We start from the raw sequence: 8592 nt of genomic DNA, 5'->3' as shown, positions 1-8592 counted from the left end.
TCATCACTAAAGGAAGATCAAAAGAGAAAAGTGAATCACGTAAACATGTCTACTAATCAAACAGCCCCCTGGCTACCACGGTCATGGTACCTTCTTCTCACCAGTCACCCAGAAGCAAGAATAAAGGGCTGGTTTAGGTCATCCTGACTACATTGTCCCCTTATTGCCTTCCCACACTGAGGCAGCAGAGGTGTCAGGCAGGAAAGCCACCATGAAACTAGAAGAGCCGGAGCCAGTCTTCCTGTAGATGAGGGGACTGAGCAGACGGCATCACGCACTTGGCTTTTTTGTCTTGTTTTTAAAGATTTATTTATTTATTTATTTATTTATTTATTTATTTATTTATTTATTTATTTATTATAAGTACACTTTAGCTGTCTTCAGACACACCAGAAGAGGGCGTCAGATCCCATTACAGATAGTTGTGAGCCACTATGTGGTTGCTGGGATTTGAACTCAGGACCTCTGGAAGAGCAGCCAGTGCTCTTAACCACTGAGCCATCTTCCAGCCCCCTTGTTTTTGTTTTTGCTTTTAAATGTCTTATGAAGGGACTAGCATAGATATTGTGATTGTATATGCTTGGTCCAGGGAGTGGCACTATTAGGAGGTGTGGCCTTGGAGTATGTGTGTCACTGTGGGCATGGGCTTTAAGACCTAGCTACCTGGAAGTCAGTCTTCTCTTAGAGGTTGGCAGATGAAGATGTAGAACTCTCAGTTCCTCCTGCACCATGCCTGCCTGGATGCTGCCCTGTTCCCACCTTCATGATAATGGACTGAACCTCTGAACCTGTAAGTCAGCCCCAATTAAATGTTGTCCTTTATAAGACTTGCCTTGGTCATGGTGTCTGTTCACAGCAGTAAAACCCTAACTAAGACAGATATTATTAGTACTTTGCTACGGGCAGAGCAACTAAGGCTGAGAGGGTCTCAAGAATGTCACCCAACTGCTATGGTAAGCCCATAAGAGATCCAGGATGTCAAGCCAGACTCTTATTCCCCAGCAAAACATCCTTTGACATAACTAACTTTCCAAAGGAACTAGAAGTTTCCATTTCAGGGGAGAGTAGGAAATATAGGTTTGAGTGTTCATCCAGCAGGTATGTACACATGTGTGTGTGCTTGTGTGTACATGTAGGTGTGCTTGTGTTTGTGTATATATACATGCGTGCTTATATGTGTGATGTGTGTACATGTGTGATGTGTGTGGTGGGTGTGTGCTTGTGTGTGGTGTGTGTGTGCTTGTGTGTGTACATGTGTGTGTGTGGTGTGTGTGCTTGTGTATACATGTAGGTGTGCTTGTGTGTATGTTTGTGTGTGTACATGTGTGTTTGTGTGTGGTATGTATGTACATGTGCCTGTGTGTGTGTGTTTGTGTGTGTGTACATGTGTTGTATGTATGTGCATGTATGTGTATATGTGTGTGTACGTGTATGTGGTGTGTGTATGGTATGTGTGGTGTGTGTATGGTGTGTGTGGTGTATATGTGTGTGTATGCACGTGTATGGGTGTGCACGCACGTGCATTTGTATACATGTGTTACATGAGTGTGGAGGCCAGAAGTCAACCCCAGGTGTCATTCCTCAGAATCTTATTTTGTGAGACAAGTCTTTCCCTGGGCCTGCAGCTTGCCTGTTAGGCTTGGCTGGTGGCTGCCAGCCCCAAGAAGAGTTTACCATTGCTTCATCAGCACTAGGCTGTAGGTTGGTGTCATTATGCAGGTGAAGGCAGGTACATTATAGAATGAGGCTTGTCATTGGACGAAAAGGAAGAATGGGTAGAAGAAAGGTTTTAGAGAGGAGAGGAAGCCGGAGCGAGAGGGAGGCAGCTGAGAGAACATGGCGGTGGATGTCAAGATTCCTCTCTGTACATATTAGAGGTTTTATGACTATTCTTAAGGGATGAATGTGTACCGGATTCTGTGTTGTCTAAATGGGCAAATTATATCTTATCTAGGTGAGTGGTTTATATCCTTACCAACTGGTTGTAAGTGTATCATGTGGATGTATTGTGGACTGAGAATGTAACATGTAAATCTGATTGTTGGGTTGCAGTTTGTTGAGTCTTGATTTTACCGGGTGGCTGGAACCAGAGAGTTAGCGACTGGCAGAGAGCCGTGGGGAGATACTAATCTGAGATGAATTAGCGTTAGTTCCAATGGCCCGTTGGAGCCAGAACTAGCGACCACCAAGGTACACGCAGGAACGGGTTTTTATTTTTACCCAAACACTAGGATTACAAGTTTGTACCACTGTGCCTGGCTTTTAAAATGTGGATTCTGGGGTTTGAACTCAGTTCTTCATGCTTGCATAGCAAGCACTTTCCTGACTGGGCTGTCCCCAGCCCTAGTTGGTCCAACTGTTACCCACTCGAGTGTGTGTGTGTGTGTGTGCATGCGCGTGCGTGTGTGTATGTGTGTGTGTGTGTGTGTGTGTGTGTGTGTGTGTGACTCATCTGGGAATCAGAGTGTGTCTACAGAATGGGGCTAAGCATCTGATTGTCTCAATAATACATTTACACAATAAAGATTATTTTCTTGCTTTGTTTTTGCAAGCTGCTCCCTTTCCGCACGGTGTTTTGTGGGTAGAGCCTCCTTTCAGCTCTCTTTCTGCAGCTTGAGCCATCTGGAGCTCCTCAGGGGGAGGCCGGTAAATAATTAGAATTGTTATGTTGGGATGCAAAGAGACCTAGACAAGCCTTGAAATATAGACTTTGTCGAGAAGGAGGTGATTTTTAAAATTCTTCAACATGAGAAACAAAGGCGGGAAGTCTTACTTTTTCATTATTATGGATGAAACGGATTTCAGCCCATGACAAGCAGGCCTTGAGCTCTGTTGCTCCAGGGCAGGGGAGGGTATAACATGCAGAGAGAGTTTGAAACCCATCCCAATGGATTTGATACTGTGGGTGCGTAGAATGAAAATCTCTGGGTCAGACTTGGGGGCCTTGATCACACTCCTCTGTTTGTAGCATATCCAGGTGGATGTGTGGGGTTGTCATGAGCATGAATGTCAGAAGCATAGATCAACACGTTCATGTTGTTCCATAAGATTTTATTGAATAGCAGAGATTCACAAGCCATGTTGGTTTTGTTGACCAGTCGTCCCCATCTCCCTTGGCAGTCAGGGCAAACACACATTCTTTTATTCTGACCTAACTACTGTTAATCTACAGATTTCTCTCTCTCTCTCTCTCTCTCTCTCTCTCTCTCTCTCTCTCTCTCTCTCTCTCTCTTCTCCTCTTATGCTCTCTCTCTCCTCTTGTTCTTTGTGTCTGTCTCTCTGTCTCTGTCTCTGTCTCTGTCTCTCTGTCTCCCTCTCTCTCCTTCTGTAGGTTATAAAATAGTTGAAAATAGTTAAAGAAATATAGCTCAAGGAGGTGACTTTACTGAAAGGCCAAAGCGAGGGGAGGGGGAGGGGGGAAGCACAGATGCAAAGCAAGCCTCTGTTGGAATCATGTAATTAACCTCTTACGGATCTACGGGGTGGGTCAAAGTTAAGTTGCGTCTGAGGTCAGCCTGAGCTGCCCATGTGAAGAGTGTGATTGTGGAGGCCGTGAGAGACAAAGGGATGGACTGGTCTAGATGAACCATCAGGTGGACAGATGGGAGGCAGTCCAAGATGAACTTAGCAGCAGTAGTGTGAAGCCTTACAGGGGTTGGTGGGAACTGTTGTTCTTCTTCTGGTGTGTTCGATTAGCTTTCAGGCCTGGTTTTCTTACTGTGATTTTCGTATGTCCTTGGGCTCATATGGTCTCAAGATGCTCTGATAAATTTGTAGAGTGATAATGTGTTCACTTTTGGGAATATGTCATTAATCAGTCTTGTGGTTGGTGTTGGACAGTGAACTTCAGAGTCCCCGTGGTCCTTAACTACAAATGGAACCAAATGCTATTTGTAAAATGGAGTTCTTCAGGACAAGATACAACTTGAAAAACGATTGCTTCATACAATGCAGAGGAACTTCGAACAGGTAACAACAGTTTGATTTCGACAGAAGCCCGCAGCATCACTGTTAGTGGAATCCTTGCCTGGGGACATTAAAGAAGAATGTCTATACCAATCTCTCACTCAGACCCCATACAGAGGAAGACACCTAATACCGCACTGGTGGTGACCCCTGCTTACCTGTCTGTCATCTGACCGCTCAGCTGGGCATTGAGGGACCGACAGGCAAAGGTTTCCCAGCTGTCCCAGGAGCTTTGGCTTGGCGCAGTTCCCTGTGGAGCCATAGTCTGGACTAGGTCCTACTCTTGTCTCTGGGCCATTTCCTCAATGGCGTGGAGGGCTTAGCACTGGGTTAACAGTAACAGGGAGAGGTTAGAAACCAGAACCAATGCTAATAACCACCCAGAGTTGATGGTTGGGGCACAGGGTGGTTATTGGTAATTTGAAAGAATTTGAGAAAATGTAAGTCTCTTGAACAGACCTCTCACAGGCTACCCTAGCACCACCCTGGTCACAGGGAAGTAGCCTCCTCTTTATCCATCATTAGTTCCAAGCTCAATGCTATGAACCTTGGTGATGAGGCAAGGAGAAATCAACTTAAAGAATATGGCTGGGGAGCTCTCGAGTGGTGAGGTCAAAAATGTCTTCTTCTAATTCATGGCAGCCATCATCCACCTTCCCTTCACACTGTCATATTGGAATGGAGACTGAACCGTCCTTAAAAGACTTAGAATCCAAGCTGTCCTCAGGGAGGCTGTGCTTTAGAAAAGCTGAAGGTATCTAACTGAAAGGAGAGAATTCAAGTGGGAAAAGCCTGAGCAATCATTCGTTGGTCAGACATAGCTGCCAGTGAATGATACCCACAGATACCCACAAGTTGGAGTCTTATGAGGAATACCAGCTGACGCTGTGGGAAAAAATGAGGAACCACCTCTCTGTGTCTCTGGCAACATGACTACATGTGTGGCCTTGAGATATCTGTATCTTCTGTCTCCTTAACCCCAGCAGACATTTTAGACAAAAGACTCCCAAAGGCTTGGAGGATTCTCTGAAAAGTTATATCTGCTCAGACCTCTCGGCTATTGTGGTTAGTACTGTGCCAAGTCAAAGAGAACCGATTTGTTACTTCCTGGGCTCTGAGATTTCCATTTTCTTTTATTAGCATGGCTTGCCTGGGGCAGCTGAAGTTCTTCTACAGTGTCGCGTGTCCCCTCGGGAACTTTTAGTGACCTGTTACAACAGTTCTAGTCTATCCACAGAGAGGAGAACCTCATGACATGCTCTCTGCCCGCCGTCTTGCCAACTTCTACCTGGTGCGTTTAGCTAAGACACAACTTATCCCCAGCTAGCATATTCCGTTATCTCAAGGGTCTATGTTTCTTTAACTTCCTGTCTCTTGAACTTTCTGTTTTCTCTAGATACTTCCTGTTTCCCTTCCCTTCCTCTGAGCAGGTCTATAGTCTTCTGTCTCACCTTACACAGATGAGTGGGTGGTTAGGTCAGGAATCTCTCAGTTATTGGAATGGAATTTGTTGGCATTCTGTCTAAGCTCCACCCCCACAGCTACCTGGCAGCAGCCAGGTATGCTCCGCCCCACAGTTGCCTGGCAACAGCCTGCTATGCCTGATACCATATAAGGGACTGCTTGCCCTCTCCTCACCCTCTTACTCTCTTGCTCTTCCTCTTCTCTGCTCTCTTGCCCTCTTCCCTTTGTCCCTTCTCTCCTCATAGCGCCCCCTTCCCTCCAGGTGCCCACGGCCGGCTTCCTTTACTTCTGCCCTCTGCTACTCTTCTCTCATTAAACCTCTCCGCGTGGAACCATGTTGGCTGGGTGTGCTTTGTGATTTAAACCCCAACAGAAATAGCCTAGGTCAAGCACTCCAGCTTTCTGGTATACCACGTGTCTGACAGTCTCTGGGTTTAGTTCAGGATAGGTAAGACCCTAAACCAGTATGAAAAAGTCATTGAGTCTCCACAGTTTCTTTCATCCCTCGTTGTAGTCATCGAGTGGCGACCTTTTATCGTTGACTTTTGTTGTTACTTACTGACCACAGAAACTCTACGTGAGCAAGGTGGTTGTGTGTGTCCTCTTCCTCATCACACTCCCAGGGCCTACCACGTGGCCAGGACCGCAGACTGCGCGCACGCTGTGGATCTTTAAGTCACTGTGTTGAGAAACGAAGAGAGAGAGAGGGCGGCGGGGGAGATGTGAATGATAGGGAGGTGACTTAGGACAGAGGAGGGGAGTAGGGCGGCAAAGCCCCACCGTGCCACTCGCTTTGCCTCTTACCAGGCACATTCTCCCATCCAGGGCAAGCGGTTCTCTAGTCCCAAGTAAGAAGGGCGTATTCTTACTGTCGTTTTCCCTTTATAACATCAAATTATGTGAATAAAATGATTGACTGGCTGGAGCAATTCGCACCCGTTTGCCAATGGCACAGGCCAAGGGCGCTCCTGTCCCTGGGGGAGATCTTCATTGCTCTCCACTCTGGCAGCTCGCACTCCTTCCTCCACTCCGCGTTCCCACCATTTGTGATGGGCTCGGATTTTAAGATAAGAGACTGTCGGTGATGACCGTGGTGCCTGCAGGTTCCACAACCCAAGTCCTTTGAGCCCCAGAGGGAGGCGCGTGGGTTGACTCTTGCTGCCCCGAATACAGTGAGACTCTTCCTCACAAGGACTCTTTGGCACCAACTCTCCGTTAAATGTCATGTTAAAAGGCTGTGTGTCTTCAACCCGTGTCTCAGAGTGGTGCCTTTGTGATAGCTCGAGGCAGCAGAGACAACCATGGCTGCTCTTGGGTAACTAAACCAGGAGGTATCTGGGGACAGGGAGAAGGAAAGTGAGTGGGATCTATGTACTTGCTATGGGATTTTTAAATTTTCCCATAGGATGGAATTCTCCTTAAAACATTAATACACAACAAACTCTGATAATGTTGCATACTCCATAACTCAATATATCTTCCATCCTTAGGTGTCTGTGGGGTCTGCCGAAGGATGGCTGTGGGCTGGTAAACACCATGGTTTTCTTGCACAGTTGAGTTAAAACAATAGCCAGGCACCAGGCATGACCAAGCCTGAAGCCCTTCCTCCATCGCCAACCTGCGCTCACTATGGAATTTGAACAAATATCTACCATATTGATGAGTATTGATGGGCTTCTGTGGGGTGGAAGACACTGAGCTGCAGAACGAGTCTGAAGTATGGCTCTTTGGAGAATGATTTAGAAAAGGCCTTTGCCCTTAATCTGTGTCAAAATATAGACGGAAATGAGTCTTTGCTGCTTCTTGCCAGAACACATAGCTTGCAGTACAAGTGTGTACCCTGGGGAGTGTCTGCCAGTGTGTGCACTGCCAGGGGGCGAGCAGACCACAGCCCCTCGGTGTCGCCAGCTCTGGTGGAGACAAACAGGCCTGCCTTCCACATCTAGGACTTCTGGTTCTTGGCCAGAACCTGGGGTGAGTTGGAGTGAGGGTGGGGTGTCAGGGAGTCTGCTTGGGGCTGGAAGATGAATGGTTTCATCAGTTCAACCGAGGGGAAGGGAGGTGGGCCCAGGAGTTTGCAAAATAACACATCTTGGCAAAAATAGTTTGAAAAACAGGAGATTCCTGGAAAGCAGTAATGCTGACAGTGGGCAGAGTGTTTGGGGCTGCCAAGCTGCAGGGCAGGGTTTAGTTCAGACACAGCAGAGGTGTAGGGGCCGAGAGAGAACAGACTGGCCTCTCCCATTCGGGGTCTGTCTGTAGAGATGCCTGGTGGCAGACAGGCTTTTAGCACCCTCTCAGGTGTGTTCAAAGCCCCGGCCTCCGCCTGAGAGGACTTGGTCTTCTGCTCAGGCTGTGGCTCACCTGGTTACATGGAAATTGGCCCCTGTACCGTGTGTGTCCTGTTTCTGGGCCTCCGGCTTGCATTCAGCTGTGGTATCCTCCACATTCCAGACTCAGCTGGGTCACCATCTTCTCCTGAGCCCTCGTCACCCAGACCTCTGGCCTGTGCCACTCCTAGCTCTGTCTCACTGTGCTTTTTCACTACATCAGGGCTCTCTCCCAACAGGATGCAGGTGTCCCTTCTTCCTTTCAGAGTTTCCTGGAATCCGAAGGCTCATTAGTGACAAGGATGAAGGCAGTCGTGAAATGGCTGCAGGAGGCCTCTGGCAGCCTCTGGTTGCTGGTGCCTTAAGCCTATCTCCATTGAGGCCTGCCTGTGGCCTCTTCTGTCTTATGAGATCACAAGTGCCTGGGGCAGGCCTGGAAGGAGTGGGGTCTCCCCCACTCCCCAGAACCAAAGCATAAGTGGCATCAGCTGCCGTGATGGGGATGGGAATCCTATATGGAGGATTCTTACCTGAAGGCTGGGGTCACAGCCACAAGGCAGAGTAGCCAATCCGCGCACACACTGCAAGGTACTTGGGGGCCCCCATGAACCAGGGAGACAGCTTGCCAGCTGCTCCCTTCAGAAGCTTCCTGCAGAACACTGACCTAGAAGCAACTGATTTTCTAGGTCTTCCCCTCAAGCTTCGTTCTAGCTAGTGAGGGGGGTGTGACGAGGGAGGGTCTAGAGAATAGGGGAGGGTCTGAAGTTGTTGGGCACTTACCATGTGACTATTAGGGACTAAAATTATGTCTCCGTCCAAATTTGTATATTGA

Source organism: Rattus rattus, chromosome 4 (genome assembly GCF_011064425.1).
Source record: "Rattus rattus isolate New Zealand chromosome 4, Rrattus_CSIRO_v1, whole genome shotgun sequence".
In the NCBI taxonomy this organism is placed as follows: Eukaryota; Metazoa; Chordata; class Mammalia; order Rodentia; family Muridae; genus Rattus; species Rattus rattus.
This window is presented reverse-complemented; position numbering follows the sequence as displayed.